At 44.7% G+C, this 21,275-nt stretch overlaps 1 pseudogene; it reads right to left on the minus strand.

Moving 5' to 3' along the window:
• Positions 1 to 13,461: 13,461 nt before the first annotated feature.
• LOC116528344 lies at positions 13,462 to 19,309 on the minus strand (annotated as a pseudogene).
• Positions 19,310 to 21,275: the final 1,966 nt, after the last annotated feature.

Here is a 21,275-nt window from a genome sequence, read left to right on the forward strand (position 1 = left end):
CAACACAGTCCATATAAACATATGCCATTTTCTCTATCCATATGAGACAATTTAGTGAGGACTGGTCTCAGTTTAACTTTGTCACCAGGAAGATGTACTATGTGTTGTAATAAGGAAACTGCAAATAGCTAGGAGGGAAATCCTTACCTAAGCCAAGGTTTTTTTTTTTTTTTTCCTTTTTTGAGAAAATAAACATATTCATGGCCAAGGTTTAATTACGTGGTTATGAAAACAAAATTTAGTGACAAGAGATACTAGTTTTACCTAATAATATTACCTTTTAATAATTTATCAATATACTAATTTTCACTGTGTGACCTTAGACTTGATCTCTCTGTGCCTAAGTTTCTTAATATGTAAAATGAGGTTAATAATATATATTGGCCAGGTGCGGTGGCTCATGACTGTAATCCCAGCACTTTGGGAAGCCGAAGTGGGTGGATCACTTGAGGTCAGGAGTTTGAGAGTAGCCTGGCCTACTTGTTGAAACCCCATCTCTACTAAAAATGAAAAAAATTAGTTGGGCATGGTGGTGGATCACCTGAGGTCAGGAGTTCAAGACCAGCCTGGCCAACATGGTGAAACCCAGTCTCTACTAAAACTACAAAAAATTATCCAGGCATGGTGGCTGGTGCCTGTAATCCCAACTACTTAGGAGGCTGAAGCAGGAGAATTACTTGAACCCAGGAGGCAGAGGTTGCAGTGAGCCAAGATTGTGTCATTGCACTCTAGTCCAAGCAACAAGAGCAAAGAAAAAAAAAAAATGACGTTGCTTGGTGCTTTTGTGAGCATTACATCAATTAATATATGTAAAACACTTAGTACCTGCTCATTCACAGTAAATAGCCTAGAAGTATTTGCTTTTATTGCTATTATAATATGTATTTATATTTATGTGTTTAGATGGTCAAATACATTGTTATTCTAGTAGTTCAGCTGAAGAGAAAAATCATCAAGAAGTACGGAAGTACTTCTCATTTTCCTCAGTTGCCTGCATTGAGTGGGTATCTATTTTGTCGGGTCCATACCCCTACAACAGACTGAGGCTTTTGAAGAAGTGAGCAGTCTAAATAGGACTTATCTTTAATTTTTTTAAGTGATTAAACAATGGCAAATATCTCTCACATATAAAATAAACTAACTGAATGATTTGTATCATTTATTCCCATCAAATATTTTAGAAAATGTCTCCAGGCTGTTACATTCACTGTTTGGGATTTTAGATGTAGACCTTAACTCACCTAGAAATTCAGTAGCCCAATTAGGATTTATGAAAAGTGTGCTTCCCCTGTATTTATAATAACACTCTACTAATTGTTCCTGGAGAGAAACACAGGTTGCACTGTTTTTGTCACATCTATTTTGAAAGAATGGTTGGCAGACTAAAGTGGTAAAATAGCCACATAGCCAGGATGTATTCTGATTAAGCAAACTGCCGAGCCCTATTTTGTTGAATGGAAACAGAAGAGAGAAGGCTATATTTTCCTTAGCGTAAAAATTTACATAAAGTGACTAAACATCTTTGTTTTCATTTTCTTGTTTCACCTGCTTTGAGGTTTGATCTGCTACCTAGAACAGCATAACATAGGCAGAGTAAGTCCTGTTCTTATCAGGAGAATGCAGAATAAAAAATAATATGATGAGTTAGCCAGTCAATAGGCATCCGTGGTATGGGAAACACCCAGTACTCCTCATTCTCTTCTCCACCTGATATTCTGGCTGTCCCTAGATTAGCTTCAATGCTGCATAGTAACAGACTTGATATAAGGCTTCTAGGTCCCTTTCCCTTCCCCCTAATCTTCTGAATTCCTTGGCATTGACTGTCCTCCTGGCCAAATGAAAAAAAATTTGAAAGCAGAATTGCTGCTTTAAGAAAGTACTAGAAATATGAAACTACTGCTGCCTAGAGCTCCATAATGATGTAGTAGAAAGGTTGACAAAGAGGTTTTTGACTTTAAGAGGGAAGAACTGTTATCTACTAGTGTGCATTAAAATAAGAGAGTTACAGTATAGATTCCTGCCACCAATATGGGATTAAACTGGTCAGGGTTAAACAAGATAGAGGGAAATGAAACCAGCCAAGAGTGAAGGGCAATAATCTACAGTTACTCAGTACAATTGCATTTATAGATTATGGAAGGCTTGCCAACTAGCCATGGGGGATACTCAGCCTTTCTCAAGTGACTTCCTTTTCTGAATCATAGAACACAGAAACTGATTTGGGTGACTGTTTTCATTTTTTCTATGGATGATGCAGGGCCTTCTATATGCATATGAAAGTTAATTTATAACAACAATAGATGCCTTAGGGCATTAGAGGTTAATTCTTCCAGGTTAGGAGAAGGTCTTCATTGTTTTTGTACTGCATGTTTTGGTCATGGGGGTAGTGATAAAACTCACAGTTGGCAATGCCTGTTTGGTAAGGGACCAGGGTATATTCTCTTCACCCCTATGACTTTCTACTCAGGACAGTTTTTGATGTTCACATAAATTGTAAATTACCATCAATTTACTGTAAACATATATGTTAATCTCTCATCCTCTTCTAGGTAGTGTGCCAAGAGCAGGACATAAAATGGTGAATAAGAAACAAATAAAAACAAATAAGTGATGATCAGTGATGATCAGAGCATAGCACTCTCTGTTGAGGAAAAACTCTAAAACGCCAGAAGAGAAAGAAAAATAATGAGTTTGGGAGTATGAATGGGGAGAATGTTTAGAAGTAGGCAACTTCCTAAAGAGGGAAGTTACTAAGAGGAATGTTCTTACAGCAATGTCACAAAGCACATACAAACATTGCCTCAGCTTGGCTGATGCACCTGTCTGGCAGGTAGTGGTACCCATTCAGGCAATATTATGCATTAATGTAAAGAAAAAATATTATCTCTGTGCCTCACAGTTATTTTATAAACACAACCAATTCCTTCTGGGGGTTATTGCCTCGATGCTGGGACTCATAGTGTTGCCAGCACACAGGAGAGAGTTAGAGACGTTGCTGGCATGTAGTAATGTTGAATATCAACACTGATGAACAAATGAAAGAAACTTTTAGAATAATGGGATGTTGAGTATTTGGTAGTCATAAGATAAATAGGGTCCGCATTTTTTCTATCTATTGTTGAATTTTGGGGGTGTAATTAAGTACTTTCATTTTTCTTGACCTTGTTTACTGAAACCAAAGCAATGTCAGATAATGTAAACATCTGAAAAAGCTGTATTTCTTTTTCCTATAAAAGGAGAAAAAAACATCAAGAAATAAACACTACACTCTGGCAAAGCATGTATTGTATGTGTGTTGATTTTAGCTGTGTTGCTTCAATTCCAGTCACACGCTTTTTTGGTGATATAATCCTGGATATCTGACCTTAGAATGCTTTCATATTCTGATTTACTCCTGCATTGATACAGAATGACCTCATCATATTTTATAGCTTTTATTTTATCTTTAAACAAAGTTAACATTTATCTGCGACATAATATCTGCATTTATTTCTAAATGGTCTATGCTGTGTGTTTAAAGCGATCATTTTGAAATTTCTAGAATTTATTTTGGAACAAGAAAAATTATATATTTATTAGTCAGGTAGAATGATATGTAAATAATTTCTGGATTATATAATGGACTTTGGCAACCTGGGGAGAAGGGTTGGAGGGAGGTGAAAAATAAAAAACTACACATTTGGTACAGTGTACACTGCTTGGGTGATGGGTGCACCAAAATCTCGAAAATCACCACTAAAGAACTTATCTATGTAACCAAAAACTAACTATACCCCCCAAACTATTGCAATAAAAATAAGTAAAATAAAAAAATTAAAAAGAATTAATTTTTGGAAGCTCAATAATTTGGGACATTAATAGGACTATGTGATGTTTAAATTTCATGCATTTATTTAGCTAGGCTGTGGTGCACAGTTGTCTGGTCAAATACTAGTCTAGATGTTGCTGTGAAGACATTTTGTACATGTGACTAACATTTACAGTTATAGTTGACTTTAAGTAGAAGAGATGATAATATGTGTGAGTTTTATCCAATCAGCTGAAGATCTTAAGAACAGAAACTGAGGTTTCTGAGTAAACAAGAAATTCGACCTCAAGCCGGTAACATAGACATTCTACCCTAGTTTCCAGCCCAGCAGATTTTGGACTCAGGACTGAAAGACTGATTCTTACCTGAGTTTCTAGCCTGTTGGTTTGCCACAGAGATTTTGGCCTTGCCTGCCCTCCACAATCTCAAGAGTCAATTTCTTATACACATCTCTTTATATATATAAAATAAGACCTGCGATTCTATTAGCACACACACACAGACACACAGAGCCTCTTACAGATGTATACAGTTGATCCTTGAATAAGATGGGTTTGAATTGCATGGGTCTAAATTTTCTTCTGCCTCTGTCACCCCTGAGACAGCAAGACTAACACTTCCTCCTCTGCTCCTCCTCCTCAGCCTACTTGTCATGAATATCATAAGAATGAAGACCTTTACCATTCATTACATGGATCTACTTCCACTTAATGAATAGTAAATATATTTTTCTTTTATGATTTTCTTAATAACATTGTATTTTCTCTAGCTTACTTTATTGTAAGAATATATTATATAATGCATAACACATATAAAATATGTGTTAATTGACTGTCTATATTATTAATAAGCTTCCAGTCAACAGTAGGCTATCAGTAGTTTAAGTTTTTGGGAAGTCAAAAGTTATACCTTGATATTCAATGGTGCAAGGGTATTGGCATCCCTAACTCCCACATGATTCAAGGGTCAAGTGTATATTCAATTTCTATATATTCAAATATATGTGGTTTTGCCTCTCTGAAAATTCTGGCAGACCATTTAGTTACTCTCTCTGCAATTGTGTCTTCATATGGACCAGGGGAATAATGGTTACAGTTTCTAGATTTCTATTGCTCTGATGGCATACCAGAGATTTGAAAGGAAGCTAAAACAGTGTCCTAAGAGTCAAACTCTCTCCCCTGATCCCCTAAAAGAAAAAGAGCTTGAAGCTGGGGAGAGGAACACTGAGCATACCAATTCAGTTGGGTCATTGGTTCTATATTTGGTGAAGTAGAAAAATATGGGTAAGATGTTAAAACCTCATAAACTCCCCTAGATTCCTTCTGCTAATGCCAAACATTATTTTATACTGAAGCATATTATCATATATATGAAAGTCAGATTATGCTTTTAACATTAGCTAGGGACCTATAGAAGAAGCTCTTTAGAGAAGTGGATCTCAGGGCAGTATTTTTGGTTTTTAAACAATAATTAACCTTATGGCAGAGGTGGATGGAAACTGAATTATCTCCAGAAGAGTAAGAAAGACAGTGAATCTCAACTGATTCTGTAACAGATGGCATTCATAGGAGACAAAGTTCACATATTTGATGTCCAGTTTCACAAAAGGTTTTGCAAATGATGCCATTACCTCATACTACACAGCCTAACAAGCGTGCTTGCAATGGGGTTTAGGTAAGTGAAATGAACAGTCCAGGACTAACTTACCCCATTATTGTGGAAACCACTCAAATGAAACTTTCTATGATTACAGTTTTGAGAAGACCATCTCTCTATGAAATGAAGCGCTTTACATTAGTAATTAGAACTCGTATCAGCTTTGGTCATGGAGGTTTTGGGATTTAAAAAAAATATATAGATGTGAGGGAATTGATCCAAGATGGCCATTTAGGAACAGCTCAGGATTGCAGCTCCCAGTGAAAGTGCAGAGGGTGAGTGGATGCTGCATTTTTATTGCCCACAGACTAGGAGATTCCCAGGCAGAGAAGCCCCACACATCACCAGCGCGGCTGTTTTGGCCAGCGCGGCCAAGTTGGCCAGCACAGTTGCTTTGCCCCGCGGGGCTGCTTTGTTAGCGCCCTGGCGCAGCAGTTCTCTGTACAAAATACACTGGTCCGGGTGCCCTTTTGGCTGGCAATTGGAGCCACGGGAAGTCGCCCATTCGTCTGTTTAAAAAGGGGACTGAACAGGGAACCAGGACAGTAGATTCCAGGGCAAAAAAAAGCGCCACAAACTCAGTGCCGCTGTTTAAGCCAGAGCAGTGAGTCACCGCATGGGAAAACATACAGATCCCGGTGCCTCTTCAACAGGTGACTGGAACACCAACTAAAAAAAAAAAAAAAAAAAAAAAAAAGGCTCTGAGGCAGGGAGCCAGGCAATCAGGCTCGGCTGGTCCCACCCCCACAAAAGAACAGCAATCAGAAACTCTCTAGATTGAGAGTTTCACAGCAAGCACAGCTGAATCTGGGAGGGTCCAGCTCAGTGGGGGAGAGGCGTCCGCCATGACCGAGGCACTTCAACACTACGGAGATAGTCAGCCAATGCTGAGGCAGCCCACCATTGCCAAGGCAACCCGCCATTGCTGAGGCAACCCGCATTACAGAGAGAGTCCGCCAATACAGAGGTGGGCCACTATTGCCAAGGCAGCTCTAACGACACCCATATAAACAGGACTGCAGGGAAGTTCACTCGGCAGCTGGGCGGAGCCCAAAGAAGCTCAGCAAAGCCTATACAGGCAGACAGTGACTAGGCTGCCTCCTTGCTGGGCAGGGCAGCTCTGAAGGGAAAAAAAAAAAAAAAAAGAAGGCAGCAGTACAATGGAAACTCATAAATAAAGCCCTAACTCCCTGGGACAGAGCACCTGGGAACAAAAAGCAGTTTATGAGTTCTGCTGCAGCAGACCTAAACGTACCTGCCCAACAGCTCTGAATGAACACTGGAGCTCACAGCTCAGCATTTGAGCTCCTATAAAGAACAGACTGTGTCCTCAAGCAGCTCCCTGACCCCTGTATATCCAAAGAGCCACCTCATAAAGGTGAGATCAGACTGACATTTGGCGGGTATCCTTCTGGGACAAAGATAGCAGAAGAATAAAACTGGTAGCAACCCTTACTGTTCTGCAGCCACTGGAGGTGATCCCCAGGCAAGCAGGGCCTAGAGTGGACCTCAGCAGACCTACAGCAGAGGGGCCAGACTGTTAGAAGGAAAACTAAGAAAAGAAATAACCTGATCATCAACAAACAGAATGTCCACTCAGAGACCCAATCTGAAAGCCAGCTAGTACAAAGACGACAGGTGGATAAATCCATAAAGATGGGAAGAAACCAGCGCAAAAAGGATGAAAACACCCAAAACCAGAGCACCTCTCCTGCTACAAGGGATCACAACTCCTCACCAGCAAGGGAATAAGGTTGGATGTAGAACGAGTGTGATGAAATGACAGAATCAGACTTCAGGAGGTGGGTAGTAAGAAACTTCTGTGAACTGAAAGAACATATTCTAACCCAATGAAAAGAAACTAAGAACATAGAAAAAAGATTGGACGAAATGCTAACGAGAATGGACAAAATAGAAAGGAATATAAGTGAGTTGATGGAGCTGAAAAATGCAACACGAGAACTTCGTGAAGCATGCACAAGTTTCAACAGCCGAATTGACCAAGCAGAAGAAAGGCTATCAGAGGTCGAAGATCAACTCAATGAAATAAAACGAGAAGGCAAGATAGAGAAAAAAAGGTAAAAAGGAGTGAACAAAGTCTCCAAGAAATGTGGGACTATGTGAAAAGACCTAATCTACGTTTGATAGGTGTACCTGAATGCGACGAAGAGAATGAAGCCAAGCTGGAAAATACTCTTCAGGATATTATCCAGGAAAACTTCCCCAACCTAGCAAGGTAGGCCAATATTCAAGTCCAGGAAATACAGGGAACACCACAAAGATATTCCTCAAGAAGAGCAACCCCAAGGCACATAATCGTCAGATTCACCAGGGTTGAAATGAAGGGGAAAATACTAAGGGCAGCCAGAGAGAAAGGTTGGGTTACCAACAAAGGGATGCCCATCAGACTCACAGCAGATCTCTCAGCAGAAACCCTACAAGCCAGAAGAGAGTGGGGGCCAATATTCAACAACCTAAAAGAAAAGAACTTTCAACCCAGAATCTCCTATCCAGCCAAACTAAGCTTCATAAGTGAAGGAAAAATAAAATCCTTTGTGAACATGCAAGTACTCAGAGATTTTGTCACCACCAGGCCTGCTTTACAAGAGCTCCTGAAAGAGGCTCTACACATATAAAGGAACAACCCGTACCAGCGACTCCAAAAACATGCCAAATGGTAAAGACAATCAACACAATGAAGAATCTGCATCAAATAATGAGCAAAACAGCCAGCTAGCCCCAAAATGGCAGTATCAAATTCACACATAACAATATTAACCCTAAATGTAAATGGACTAAATGCCCCATTCAAAAGACACAGACTGGCAAATTGGATAAAAAGCCAAAACCCATCGGTGTGCTGTATCCAGGAAACCCATTTCACATGCCAGGATACACAAAGGCTCAAAATAAAGGGATGGAGGAAGATTCACCAAGCAAATGGAGAGCAAAAAAAAAAAAAAAGCAGGAGTTGCAATTCTCATCTCTGATACATTAGACTTTAAAGCAACAAAGATCAAAAGAGACAACGAAGGGCGTTACATAATGGTAAAAGGATCAATGCAACAAGAAGAGCTAACGATCCTAAATATATACGCACCCAATACAGGAGCACCCAGATACATAAGGAAAGTTCTTAATGACTTACAAAGAGACTTGGACTCCTACACAATAATAGTGGGAGACTTTAACACCCCATTGTCAATATTAGACAGATCAACCAGACAGAAAATTAACAAGGATATCCAGGACTTGAACTCAGACCTGGACCAAGCAAACCTAATAGACATTTACAGAACTCTCCACCCCAAATCCATAGAATATACATTCTCAGCACCACATCACACCTACTCTAAAACTGACCACATAATTGGGAGTAAATCACTCCTCAGCAAATGCAAAAGAATGGAAATCATAACAAACAGTCTCTCAGACCACAGTGCAATCAAGTTAGCACTCAGAATTCAAAAACTAACTCAGAACCGCACAGCTTCATGGAAACTGAACAACTTGCTCTTGAATGTTGACTGGATAAACAATGAAATGAAGGCAGAAATAAAGATGTTCTTTGAAACCAACGAGAATGAAGACACAACATACCAGAATCTCTGGGACAATTTAAAGCAGTCTGTAGAGGAAAATATATAGCAATAAATGCCCACATGAGAAGAAAGGACAGATCTAAAATTGACACCCTATCGTCAAAATTGAAAGAGCTGGAGGAGCAAGATCAAAAAAACTCAAAAGCTAGCAGAAGACAAGAAATAGCAAAGATTAGAGCAGAACTGAAGGAGATAGAGACATAAAAAACTCTTCAAAAAATCAATAAATCAAGGAGCTGGTTTTTTGAAAAGATCAACAAAATAGACAGACCACTAACCAGATTAATAAAAAAGAAAAGAGAGAATAACCAAATTGATGCTATAAAAAATGACAAAGGGGATATCACCACAGATTCCACAGAAATTCAAACCATCATCAGAGATTATTACAAGCAACTCTATGCACATAAATTAGTAAACCTGAAGAAATGGATAAATTCCTGGACACTTGCCTCCTGCCAAGCCTAAACCAGGAAGAAGCCGAAACCCTGAACAGACCCATAACAAGGTCTGAAGTTGAGGCAGCAATTAAGAGCTTACCACCCAAAAAAAGCCCAGGTCCAGATGGGTTCACAGCTGAATTCTACCAGACATACAAAGAGGAGCTGGTACCATTCCTTCTGAATCTATTCCAAACAATACAAAAAGAGGTAATCCTTCCCAAATCATTTTATGAGACCAACATCATCCTGATACCAAAACCCAGCAAAGACTCAACAAGAAAAGAAAACTTCAGGCCAATATCCATGATGAACATAGACGCAAAAATATTCAATAAAATATTGGCAAGCAGATTGCAACAGCACATCAAAAAGCTTATCCACCACGATCAAGCAGGCTTCATCCCAGGGATGCAAGGCTGGTTCAACATACGCAAGTCTATAAATGTAATTCACCACATAAACAGAACCAAAGACAACAACCACATGATTATCTCAATTGATGCAGAGAAGGCCTTTGACAAAATTCAACAGCCCTTTATGTTAAAAACCCTCAATAAGCTACGTATTGACGGAACATATCTCAAAATAATAAAAGCTATTTATGACAAACCAACAGCCAATATCATACCGAATGGGCAAAAACTGGAAGCATTCCCCTTGAAATCTGGCACTAGACAAGGATGCCCTCTCTCACCACTACTATTCAATATAGTACTGGAAGTTCTAGCCAGAGCAATCAGGCAAGAAAAAGAAATAAAGGGTATTCAAATAGGAAAGGAGGAAGTCAAATTGTCTCTACTTGTAGACGACATGATTGTATATCTAGAAGACCCCATCGTCTCAGCCCAAAATCTCCTGAAACTGATAAGCAATTTCAGCAAAGTCTCAGGATACAAAATCAATGTGCAAAAATCACATGCATTCCTATACACCAATAGCAGACTTAAAGAGAGCCAAATCAAGAATGAACTGCTATTCACAATTACCACAAAGAAAATAAAATACCTAGGAATACAACTAACAAGGAATGTAAAGGACCTCTTCAAGGAGAACTACAAGCCACTGCTCAACGAAATCAGAGAGGACACAAACAGATGGAGAAACATTCCATGTTCATGGTTAGGAAGAATCAATATCGTGAAAATGGCCATACTGCCCAAAGTAATTTACAGATTCAATGCTATCCCCATCAAGCTACCAATGACTTTCTTCTCAGAACTGGAAAAAAACACCTAAAACTTCATATGGAACCAAAAAAGAGCACGCATAGCCAAGTCAATTCTAAGCAAAAAGAACAAAGCGGAAGGCATCACACTACCAGATTTCAAACTATACTACAAGTCTACAGTAATCAAAACAGCATGGTACTGGTAACAAAACAGAGATATAGACCAATGGAACAGAACTGAGGTCTCAGAGGCAACACAACATATCTACAACCATCTGATTTTTGACAAACCAGACAAAAACAAGCAATGGGGAAAGGATTTCTTGTTTAATAAATGGTGTTGGGAAAACTGGCTAGCCATGTGCAGAAAGCAGAAACTGGACCCCTTCTTGACACCTTACACTAAAATTAACTCCAGAGGGATTAAAGACTTAAACATAAGACTTAACACCATAAAAACCCTAGAAGAAAATCTAGGCAAAACCATTCAGGACATAGGTGTAGGCAACGACTTCATGACCAAAACACCAAAAGCATTGGCAACTAAAGCCAAAATAGACAAATGGGACCTAATCAAACTCCACAGCTTCTGTACAGCAAAAGAAACAGTCATTAGAGTGAAACGGCAACCAACAGAATGGGAAAAAATTTTTGCAGTTTACCCATCTGACAAAGGGTTGATATCCAGAATTTACAAAGAACTAAAACAGATTTACAAGAAAAAAACTAACAAGCCCATTCAAAAATGGGCAAAGGATATGAACAGACACTTTACAAAAGAAGACATACATGAGGCCAACAAACATATGAAAAAATGCTCATCATCACTGGTCATCAGAGAAATGCAAATCAAAACTACATTGAGATACCATCTCATGCCAGTTAAAATGGCGATCATTAAAAAATCTGGAGACAACAGATGCTGCAGAGGATGTGGAGAAATAGGAACACTTTTACACTGTTGGTGGGAGTGTAAATTAGTTCAACCATTGTGGAAGACAGTGTGGCGATTCCTCAAGGACCTAGAAATAGAAATTCCATTTGACCCAGCAATCCCATTACTGGGTATATATCCAAAGGATTACAAATCATTCTACTATAAGGACACGTGCACACGAATGTTTATTGCAGCACTGTTTACCGTAGCAAAGACCTGGAACCAACCCAAATGCCCATCGATGATAGACTGGACAGGGAAAATGTGGCACATATACACCATGGAATATTATGCAGCCATCAAAAACGATGAGTTTGGGTCCTTTGTAGGGACATGGATGAACCTGGAAGCCATCATTCTCAGCAAACTGACAAAAGAGCAGAAGATTAAACACCACATGTTCTCACTCATAGGTGGGTGTTGAACAATGAGAACACATGGACACAGGGAAGGGAGCACTGCACACTGGGATCTGTTGGGGGGAAATAGGGGAGGGATGGTGGGGGGTGGGCAGTTGGGGAGAGATAGCAAGGGCAGAGATGCCAGATATAGGTGATGGGGAGGAAGGCAGCAAATCACACTGCCACGTGTGTACCTATGCAACAATCTTGCATGTTCTTCACATGTACCCCAAAACCTAAAATGCAATGAAATAAATTTAAAAAAATATATAGATGTACATAAAAGTTATTTTATTTTACTCAAATATTCCACTGTAGTACAATAAATAATGTTTGTCTTATGGAGGGCATGTATTCATTACAAACATATTAACTTGGTAAAATTCTTGCTTGCTAAAAATGCTAATCAAGGGTGTATTCATGTCATTTCTACACAGCAGAATAAAATAGTGGGGGCATGTGACTGTTGCTTGGATTTGGGCTCTGAAGATTATCAATCCAAATAAATGCCCAATCCCTCCTACAACATATTTGTAATAAGTTGCTACTCCAATTATAAAAATGCATGGTACCATCAAATGAAAGGATGTGTAACTTAGATAGATCATAATACAAACTGCAAACAGACCCACAAGTGTCACAGACATCACAGTTTGTTTTTTTTTTGAAGTAGAGTTTTGCTCATGTAGCCTGGGCTGAAGTGCAATGGCTCGATCTTAGCTCACTACAACCTCTACTTCCTGGGTTCAAGTGATTCTTCTGCCTCGGTCTCCAGAGTAGCTGGGACTACAGGCACCTGCCAACACGCCTGGCTAATTTTTGTATTTTTTTTTTTAACTTTGGAATTCATTTCATTAAGGTTTTCACAAAACACAAAGCTCAAATATGATTATCTACGTCCACCACAAAACAGAATCAAATAAGCACAACCATCGTAATGATCTTTTCCATTTTAAAAAATATAAATAACAATGTTCAAGGTTTTGCAATTTCTTCTTAGTGTGTGTCTTTTTAAGGCTTTATGTTGCAGACCCTTCATTGATGGTACTTGTACCCTGCCATCAGGATACATTGCCCACCAGCAAGGAAGGCCACTGTGGATACATTCCTGAGGGGGACACTCACGGATCCATGTTGCCTCAGCCTGTTAAAAACTAAATGATCAAACACCCTCCAATCAGTTCTGTTTCATTAACTTTCTTTCTACTACAAAGTAATAGTAGAAAGGGGTATGTGTCCAGCAGCATTCGAGCTCTCAGAAGATCAATCAGGAAGGGCAAGAAGGAAAAAACAGGCTTCCTCCTGGAGAGAATTTTTTTCCTTTCATCCAGAACAAACACTAATAACCCAGATAGTTCAAACAGTGGTTTGTACTGAAACATTTTTCAGATTAAATAGTGTTGATAGAAACAGTCATCTTTTGGTTGGGTATTTTAGAAGAGGTTATTAAAGTGGAGAGGTTAATATTGGGAAAATACCACTGAAAGTACAGCCCGTGGTAGGAGTAGGCTTACTTGTGGGGTCTGGGGACAGAGCAAGGGCCCCAGCCTTGGGAAGGAAATCCGAGGGCAGGCTCTCCAGCATACACTTGACCTGCTCCTGGCCCAGCTTGATCTTGTTGTCCAGCTTCTGCTGCTCGATGAGGAGGGTGGACTTCATTTTCATGAAGTGCTGGTAGTCCTGGAGCTGCTCCTCCGAAAGGTAATTGGCCAGGATGCCCAGCACCAACTGCTCCCTGCGATCCAGGTTCTCCTTCAGCTCCTGGGCGTCCTCGTGCTGCCCAGCCAGGATCTTCCTTTTCTCATAGAGGGAGCTCCTTTCTTCATTACTGGCATCTTCACCAAGCCCACTAAGGACGTTCTCGACATGGGCTGGACGCCCTGAGAGGGAGAGCAGCAGGTTGACCACCTTGTCTAAGTCCCCTGTGATCACCCTGTACTTGTCAAACTCATTGGGCTTGCAGAGCTCGCTGATCAGAGTCTCCTCCTCTTCTCCCAGGGCGTTGTTGAGCTTGATGTCCATGAGCAGGCTCCCCTTCATCTCCTGGAGGGTCTCCAGCTTGTGGGTGAGGTTTCCAATGAGCTCAGCCTTCTTTTCATTGACATCCACTTGTTCCTATTCCTCATTCACTTCTGCTGGCATCTCTTTGATTTTGTTCAGCAGCTCGGCATTGGGAGCAGACACACTGTAGTAGGCAGGGCAGTTGGCCAACATGCCCACTGCTTCCTTGTCTTCATTCCTTTTGCCTTCACATCCTGAGCAGCTGACAGTTCTCTGCATGGCCTTCCTCTTTTTTTTTTTTTTTTTTTTTTGAGATGGAGTTTCACTCGTTACCCAGGCTGGAGTGCAATGGCCCGATCTCGGCTCACTGCAACCTCCGTCTCCTGGGTTCAGGCAACTCTTCTGCCTCAGCCTCCTGAGTAGCTGGGATTACAGGCATGTGCCACCATGCCCAGCTAATTTTTTGTATTTTTAGTAGAGACGGGGTTTCACCATGTTGACCAGGATGGTCTTGATCTCTTGACCTCGTGATCCACCTGCCTCGGCCTCCCACAGTGCTGGGATTACAGGCATGAGCCACTGCGTCCGGCCCGGCCTTCCTCTTTACACTGTTTTCCTTCAGCAAGTTCACATCTTAGGGAAACAAACCTTCCATCAGGTCCATCGTTGTCTTCAGCCTGGAGTCTGGACCCAGAATGTCTGCCAGAGATTTGTCTTGGTGGACAATATCCTTGGCCAGAGCCTCTGTTCTAATGTCTTCTGAGCTCTTCTGAAGATCAGAACTGACTTTCTTTTCTAAACCCTGAGTTCCATTGACTGGATCACGGGTGAGGCTTTGAGTCCGGGTGGGTGCTGGCTGCCCACCAAGAGACCCAGCAAGTTAGGGCTGCACCCTCATGATGGAAGGTGGTTTGGATTCAGCCTCTGAACCCTTGATAGAAGTTTGGAGTCTGGAAGCCAGTGTCTGACTACCTACCACATAGACTGCACCAGACAAATGCCTTTCCCTTGCAATTGTCACCTCAGTTTGTTGGAGCTGGGGTGCGGCCTCTAGGGGACCTAGCTGTCCAGCTGTGCCTCACACACAGCATGGGGAAGAGGTGGAGGGAAGTCATCCATGCTATACACTGGGGTTTCCTGACTCAGTGGAGGAGGTGGGGGTGGGGGAAGAGTTTCAAATGTGGGGCTGGATGTGGCCTTGGGGTGCAGATCCCTCATAAACACTTCGATGTCACAATCCTTATGAGATCCCACAGGATGGACTCAGATATTCGGAGGGAGATCCTCCTTGGAGTGCTCAGGGCCCCAACAGGCGTGCCTAGGTCTGAAGTGCTGCATGAACTTGGAATACTCTGCTGTTTTTGATAGTGCTTGAGGTCTGCAAACTCAGGGGCTGAGGATTCCTCAGGAAGGCTGTCCTCTCTGGCTGCGTGGGCCCACTTCACTTGAGAAGGAGCCGGCCGCTGAGGCAATGAGACCTTTTCCTCATTCGTTCTTCTACCCCATGCTCGGGGCCGTCGCCCTCACAGCCTCTTGGACCAGGAGGCTGGGTCAGGGTGTGACCATTGCTTCTGTGGGTCATGGCAGGGGTGTAGGGCGGGAGAGGCTGTCACCCTGTCTGACCATCCTGTGAGCAGTAGCCAGAGGCAACGGCTGAAGGCAGAGGGGTGCCAAGGGGGGTCAGGGGTGCAGCCCTGGTGTCTGTGAGCTGCCCTTGTGTTCCTGCCAGTGGTGGCCTGGGGCAGGGTGTCCTGCTAGCTTACCTCTGATGGCCCGGGGTTCCAGGACATTCACTAGGCACGCAGGAATCACCAATGGCTTTGTAGCCTGAACCACCCCAATGAGGGGTGGGATGGCGGGAGAGAAACGGCCTGTCTTCTTGGCCTCTTTCTGAACAGAGTGACCTAGATCCAGGACCAGCCAAATAACATGGATCCTTCAAAAGACCAAAGCCATTGTTTTCCCCCAAAAGCACATCCTGGCGCTTGTCTGCGGTGGCGGGAGATGACCTGTACCTCACATGGACAGGGACAGTGAGGACATCCGAGCGTTCCAGCAGGTCCTCTGCCGACACGGACTTCCCGGCCCTGGGCCCCCAGGTGGGTGGCTCCCTGGGGATCTCACCCACCCTCTGGGTGCCCCTTGTTCCACCGTTTGCTCCACTGAGCAGCTCCCTTGGGACCTGGAAGTCCCCGCGTCGCCGTTCCACGAGGCGGCGGCCACCGGCGAAGGAGCTGCTGCGATCTCGGGGAGCCTGCGGGGTTTCTGCAACAGTGGCCAGCAGGAGCGTGGCCTCCCTGAGGGGCTGCAGGCAGGGCTCCCGCAGTGAGCTCAGGCTGGAGGCCAAGGCGCGGCCGGGGCCTTCCGGCGTCGCGGGGCAGGGCTGGAGGTATGTGCTCTGGGCGCGCTCGCGCAGTGGCCCAGGCTCCTGGAGGCCAGCGCCAGCGGCGGAGGCCGACCACCTGCCCGTCTTGCCCTGGATGTAGTCGGCCAGGGCGCTCTGCTGGAACTGCTTCAGCTCGGGCCCCGACAGACTGAGCGTGGAGCAGCCTTTGCCATCCCGATCGAAGAGGCGGCGCCGGTCGGCTACGCTGCTTTCCAGGAAAAGCATCTCCTTCCCCTGGGGACCCAGGGGTGCCGGTTCGTCCTCCTCCGCCACCGCCACCTGGTTCATTTTCTCGGACTCCGAGTTGGAGCGCTTCTTCTGGTCCGGGGTCAGGCGCCGGCGATCCCCTCTCCGAGCGGCAGAGGGCGCCAGCCTGGCCAGGTCGCCCTCGGCGAGAGTCACGCTGTGCCGCTCCTGCGGCCTGTGCAGGGAGGCGGAGGCCAGCGCCTCGGAGCTCCGCAGCCCTACGTGAACCGAGGAGGGCCGTGGCCGCCAGGGCCTTGACGCCGCGGGCGCCCCCAGCTCCAGGTTCCGGCGTGGAAAGGAAGTGGCCCCCAAAACGCGGGACTGTGCGTCCTTAATGCTGTTCCGGTAGGCGCAGCTGAAGGGGGCATCCAGTAGGGGCGACTCGGGTGAGCTGGGCCTGTCCCGCCACTCGGCCTTCCTCTCCTGCTCGCTGGAGAGCTGGAAGGTGCTCTGGCTGCGGAGGAGGCGAGCGTCAGGCTTCTGGGGGCCACGGCCGCCGTCGGCAGCTCCTCCGCTCAGCTGCTGACCGCAGGGCTGCCGGGAGGCCTCCTCCAGCTTCGGCTCCCTGTTTTTGAAGTGCTGCTCCCCATTGCCCAGGGCTTCCGCTGACTCAGAGAAACGCATGTGGGCTTTTGTCTCCTCGAAGTCATTCCCAAAAGTACTGTAAGTTGAAACGGTCCTGCGGGGCCTATGGTTAAGACCAGAACCCGGGCGCTGCCTGGGCCCGGCCCCCTCCGGCCGAGACTGGATGTGTGCGGGTGCGAGGGGGAGGGCGGCTCTTCGGGCCTTGGGTCTGCGCTGTGGAAAGAGGCCGAGGCACCGGTCCTCCCCTCGGGCCGTGGGTAGAAAACATGCCAGGAGCAGCTTTCCTCCCAGGGTCTACTGCCTTGGTGTTGACTGCACAGGTGGGCCTTCCCCTGGGATAACTCTCCTGGGCTCCCTGGCCTAGCTCCAGGCTGCTGTGTCGTCTCAGACTCTCAGGAATGTTCTGGAGAGATGAGAAGGCGGACTTGGTTTTGCCAAAGTTGCCTGATAGACTCTGGCCTAGGCCTTCTCTCTCCAGCCGCCTCCAGAGGTTGGCATTGTGGTCTTCCTGGAAATCGCCCTCCCAGGGCTCTGAGAGCCTGGAAGATCCCTTCTCTTCACCCGCTTGCCAGTCCGGGACCTGAGGGCATTTGACGTTGTGGGGATGAGAAGATGGTTTGTTGCTGTGGGTGCTCTTTCTCTCATTGGGATGTGGTCTGTTGCCTTGGGGAGGTGTGAGATGTCTCTTCAGGGAGGCATCCTCCTCATTTTCAGGCACTGAAGAAAAAGACTTTGGAGGGGACATACTTGGCTGTAGCTTCTGGTTTCTTCTCTACCGGGGACAGCAAGTCATGTTCTAAGGGCTGGCAGAAGGTAAACTCAGGCCTGCTAGATCCATTCTGGCTTCCATTCTCATCAGTGGTAGCCATCTTTTTGCATGCTCCCTGAGCGGCTATGTATCCACTCTCCTTGGCCAGTGCAGGGTAGAGAGTCCAGCTGCTACTCACAGAAGGCTGGGACACCTGGGCAAAGTGTGGCTCCAGGGAAGGTACGGGGTAGATGCTGGTCGGCAGCAGAGGTTGGCCAGGTTGGGCCTTCTGGCTATAATTATGCTTGGGCTTCACTGGGGAGCTGTTCTCTGGACTCTTCTCCAGCACAGTATGCAGCTGCTCCTCTATGAATGGAGACTTCAGGGTGCGTAAAGAGTTTGCCTGCAGAGCCGTTTTTGATCAAGGCTAGACCAGGAGCTGGGCCGCTCACGGTGTCAAAATGCTGCATAGCTGTCACTCCGAGTTGGAGGCAGGGGTGCACCCGCTTTAGGAGGAAGGTTGTCAGTGGCAGTCTCCAAGGAACTGGGGCATTGCTGGCTCCAGGATGGGGGTGGCACTCCCTTGCCCCTAGGAATATTAGACCATTTATCATAGCCCTGACCATCTGCTGAGGCTCGGGCCTCCCTACCTTGAAGCAGCAGGGCTGAAGAGATTACCTCATACTCTGCTGAGACTCCCCTCCGGGTGTCATAGACTGTCTTCACATAGCGAATATCTGCCTGCCTTATCCCTTCGAGGCCACCTTGAGCAGAAGTTGTGTCCATGGAACCTGAACGCTTCTGGCCAGAGATGCCAGGGGATGGATACTATAGGATGCTAGAACTGGTGGAGAAAGAGCTGTTAAGCCGAGTCTCTCTTGTTATGGAAGTGGCTGAGCTGGTCAGTGCTGTCGGTGGACTTGGCAGGGGAAAGATGACAGGGTGGGTATGCCCCACTGGGCTCCAGGCTCTCCATGCTTCCCTGGGAGCTGCACTGGTCAGGGCTCTGCCTTAGATAGGCATGGTCATAGTTGGAAAGGTCACTCGTAGAGGAGCTGGAATGGTAGTTTTGGTGCCAAGGAGGGCCAGTCATGCCCTGAGATATCTGCATCATGCTGGCATCAGGTTGGTTCTCCCCAAACTTAGTTGTGTGCCACGAGTGAGGTCGGCCTGCAGGCTCACTGCACCTGTGCTTCAGCTGAAGTTTAACCCCTCCTGACAACACTGCTTTCCTGTGCTGGAGGCCAGAGGTGAGGTGTTCTGAGCTGATAAAGTTAGAGTCACCAGTATCTGCATGGCCTGGGTTTGCACACACATCTCATCGCCGCTTGCCTCACGGCTGCCGACCCCAGACTGCGCGGGGCTCCAGGCTACGACAAGTTCAAACTTCGCTGCCACTCAGAGGAGGCGAGGCGGGGCGGGGCATCGCCGAAGGGTGAGCCCAACGCGCTCAATAATGGGCAGCCTGGCGGCACGGCGGGCTGGGGGCGCGCAGCTGGAGGACGCCGGTCCCAGACAGGGTGCCGAGGGTGCGGGGCATTCGCCTTCCTCGCCTCCCGCCCGGGCCCACGCAGTCCACCCAGCGCCCGCCGAACCCGAGGCAATTTTTGTATTTTTAGCAGAGACAGAGTTTCACCATGTTGGCCAGGTTGGTCTTGAACTCCTTATCTCGTGATCCACCCGGCCTGGTCTCCCAAAGTGCTAAGATTACAGGTGAACATCACACTTTCAATAGTAAAATATAGTAGGTTTTGAATAGACTATTGTTGTGGCCATTTCTTCTTTAACCCTCTGCCAACAATCTTTATTCAGATGTAATTTACAGAAGTGTTTTTGACTGAATTAAGCTTTTGCTTCACTCCAAATTAACTTACACACATGCAGTGCATACACCTAGAAAATGCAAGGAACTTTGACACTGTGGAGATGCTGTGTTGCAGGTTGCAGGTTTCATATTTAGCTTCTTTTGAGAGCAATCAAAAGTTGACTCTCAAGAATCTTTTTAAAGGGGAATTTGTCATTACTCCTGCCGTCCATATTAAAATATTCTAAGCAGGTTCTTTGGTTGTCATTCATCCTGGTGGGTATCCTGTGAGTGTGTCCTAGAGGGAGTGTCAGTACTTAGCAAGGTCTCTCTACCAGTCGCTCTCCAAGATGAGCTCAAGGAACATTGCCGCTGCCAACATCCCTCTCATGACAGTATTTTTTATTGTCTCCAATATATGAAGTGAAAGAATGTAAAGGGGAAAACCTAGAAAAGATACAGCAGATATAGTTCTAGAGTCACAGATTCAAATATTTTGTAGCTAAGATTCACTTTTGAGATTTTTCTCGACATTGGGATGACTTTTGTGGTATTGGATTATTGGTACCTGAGGCAACACACTTTGTTCTGTTGCTCCAGCCCATATTTGTGACAGAATCAGCTGAATGTCCCAAAATTTCAAAGATTAATACCCAGTGTGTTGGGTTTCACTGTAGTGGATATCACTTGTCACCACTGCCTACCACTCCATTCACTAGTGGGAACACAGTGGCTCCTAAACAGCTAGAAACATGATATGGAAGCAGGCTTGCTCCCACTCCCGGCTCCTCCGTCCTGCATCAGCATTCCTTTCTTTTCTCGTGTTCTGCCAATGTAGACAGGTGGGGTTAGATCTATGCTTTTCTTCTCTTAGGATCTTCTTTCCATTCCCCTTTGCCCAAGACCAAGTTTATTACCACATTTCTAACATGCATCTTGCCTACTTCTCATGTACTTTCTTAAAAAATTATACAAGATCTAAAGGGACCACTGCAATCTTGACCACTAAAAGGTTTTGGGGTAGGATGTAACTCAGATGATGGTTTTTGTTTCCAATTCTAGAGAAGATAAATGGATTTTACTGTTTTTTTTCTAGGAGGCAGCTTCTACTGCTTAAATGTGTACCTAGTCACTACTCTCTTTTTTGATAGCTGACATCAGCACAAAGAATGTTTACATTTTATTATTCTAGTGCATGGAAGATTGTTTGATTTGTCTCTCCTAAATTTTGGGGGGTAAGCTGATTTGTAGATAAAATAAATAATAAAACTGAAGTGGATATCAACACATTTAATGGTCCTAAGTGCTTTCAGGTAGTTTCTAAACCAGCAGTGGCAAAGAGTTTTATCTCACATAAACACTCTAATTGCAGGTGACTGAATGCCTAGGTTGATAAGAATTCTATGTATCAAATCTGGGATGTAGATTTGCCATAATGAATTAGTGACATCATATGAGAGGGATAGAAAGTGTTGATAGTCATGACATAT

The sequence above is a fragment of the Sapajus apella genome, unplaced genomic scaffold (genome assembly GCF_009761245.1).
Source record: "Sapajus apella isolate SASKATOON/1434 unplaced genomic scaffold, GSC_monkey_1.0 scaffold58, whole genome shotgun sequence".
Classification (NCBI taxonomy): Eukaryota; Metazoa; Chordata; class Mammalia; order Primates; family Cebidae; genus Sapajus; species Sapajus apella.